The sequence below is a fragment of the Schistocerca cancellata genome, chromosome 7, assembly GCF_023864275.1.
Source record: "Schistocerca cancellata isolate TAMUIC-IGC-003103 chromosome 7, iqSchCanc2.1, whole genome shotgun sequence".
NCBI classification, from domain to species: Eukaryota; Metazoa; Arthropoda; class Insecta; order Orthoptera; family Acrididae; genus Schistocerca; species Schistocerca cancellata.
Genome location: NC_064632.1, coordinates 483,092,939 through 483,095,417, shown reverse-complemented (window position 1 = coordinate 483,095,417; position 2,479 = coordinate 483,092,939).

Below are 2,479 nucleotides of genomic sequence, written 5' to 3'. Positions count from 1 at the left end.
CATTCGACTGCAGATGATGGGTCATCTTCATTGCGGCCCTACAATCGAGGCAATGACACTAATGGACCTATAGTGGGACATGAAGGACGTGCTGGATGTATCCTGCATCCAGAAGTAAGGCCCCCCCCCCCATTTGGCAATAGCCTCAAGTTGCATTACCAAAGACAGCACAGCCTGGAGCCGTGAGTGTAGAATCACCAACTCAGCTCGCATCTGAATGCAGCAATAACAGCCCGTATCCTCATTTAAGACAGCGTATCTATAGACTACACACTAATTATGAATCTAGTAGATAAACAAACATACAAGAAATTTTAGCCTAAAATGCACACAGTAAGTGAAAATGTGTCTTCTAGTTATTGGAGAGTCGTTACACCTCACAAACGGAACGCTGGGCTCTGATGTGCCTCATAACATCTGATCTACTCTGGCAGCCACTGAAACACATCCACATGACAGGCAACCTTACTGCAGAAAAATGTTACAGATTAAATGAATGAAAAATCCTTTGTCGTTCCTTGGTTTCTCTGGAGCCAATCTGTCATAACAGCAGAATAGAGTGGTCATAAAATCTGAAACTTGTCCTGATTACCAGGGCAATGATTTGATACTTCTCTACTTAAATCTCATTTAACATTTTTTCGTCGTTAGCTACTGACACGAAACTACCATTTTCAGGTGAAAATCTTAGTCGTTTCTGTACACATAGAAGATACACACTAAGCCAAATAACCTTTAGTTACCTACAGCTCCTGCTTTGCGTTTATTCGACTGTGTTATAAGCAAAGTTGTACATAGTTTCTGCAACCTGATGGCTTAGCGTAACGCCCAGCAAACTACTTTACGAAACAGGAAGACGAACTACCTTATGAAACAGGAAGGTAAGCCAGATGCGGGTAGAACCCACTTGGTGGGTTAATGGCCGTCGCTGGTGCACTGGCCAGACTGAGTGCGGTTTTTAGACCGTTTTCTACACCCTTTGGGTTAATGATGGTCTGGTCACCTTTTTAGCCTGAGAAAATACGACACACGACCGGTTAAAACACTATCGCATACAGAACGAAGACTTCAAAACTCACACAGCAGGTAGCACTCGCGAGTTTCCTTCCTCAGATAATTGACGACTACGGAGAGAGGAAGGTCATGTGGCCGCAAAGTTAAATGGAAGTAAATTTGTAGAATTCTGCGTTCAGCAGACCCCGCACTAGCCGGAATTAACGCTACGAAGAAGAAGAAGAATCAGCAGAAGAAAAACTTCATTGACTTCCGTGATGTATCGGGTGCTGGAAAACACCCAGATATATAATTCATACCGAATCGGAGTTTTACACCAATCTGCTTAGAGTTACTAGAGGGTCTAACGTCAATGAATGAAGAAGATAAGGCAACGGAAAATACCTAAGTAAAAAATTCTTGCTTAGCCTACAGAAACATAACATCTTGTTCAATGAAGAGGGTTATAACGATTGATCGCTTATACTCTTAACAGTTTTCACTTTGTTTGCAACAAAATTTCAAATACTTCAACAGTCAGCAATGCACACAGACCATTCCTCTACGTGAATTTTTCCTGTGCCTTTGGTCTGCAATGCGTTTGATCCGATATTTCTTCTCTCGTGAACTCTGATCACAGAATGAGTGCTGCACCGGAATTTTCGAACATATTACTACAAAGAAGACATAGAAACTAGGGTCAGTCTCCTATTGCTATGGTTTATAAGAAAAGTACCTGGTCCTGTCTGATTTTTTTGGGTGATAGCAATTATTTTTCCACATTGCAGAAGTGGGAGAGAATATAATCGCTATGTGATTGTTCACAGTATTGAAATTTTTATATTGGTGAGAATTAACACAAAGCACCTGCTTGCTATTCTTTTCACGAATCTGGGGTTCTCTGTGGAATTCAGTTATTTCTCATTTATATTGCGCAATTAGACTAACACGCGCCAGTTACTTGATCACAAATATGCAACATAATGATGTTCATTAAACAAGAGGGAGCAAATACAGTCATTTGCAACCATCATAACCATATTCTTCAGCATTTGGAGTAGCAGATTCTATGCAGCGTTGCAGTTGTTGAGAGAAAACTTCAAATACTGCTATTTTTGTTTTATGGTTCTGAGCATTAAGTTTCACGACAACTGCCTTCTCTTTACATAAAAATCCTACGGACACGTTCACCTACAGATCAGCTAGTGATTTAATGCGGAACCGATTATACTCTCCAACTCAACACATCCTCCAACATACACGTTCTCTAATGAGGATTCCACGATGTCCCAAAGCAAAATCCGCATTCTCTTTACATACTTTAACTGAGAATGTGTTGCATTATTTATTGAACTCCCCTCGTACCCTCAAAAGAAACCTCCCAAATTCGGGGTAAGACTGATGTGTCTTTCAGATGCTAGAAATGGATATTTTCTGAACGGATATATCTATACTGGTAGATATTCTGATGAAGATACACTTTCAG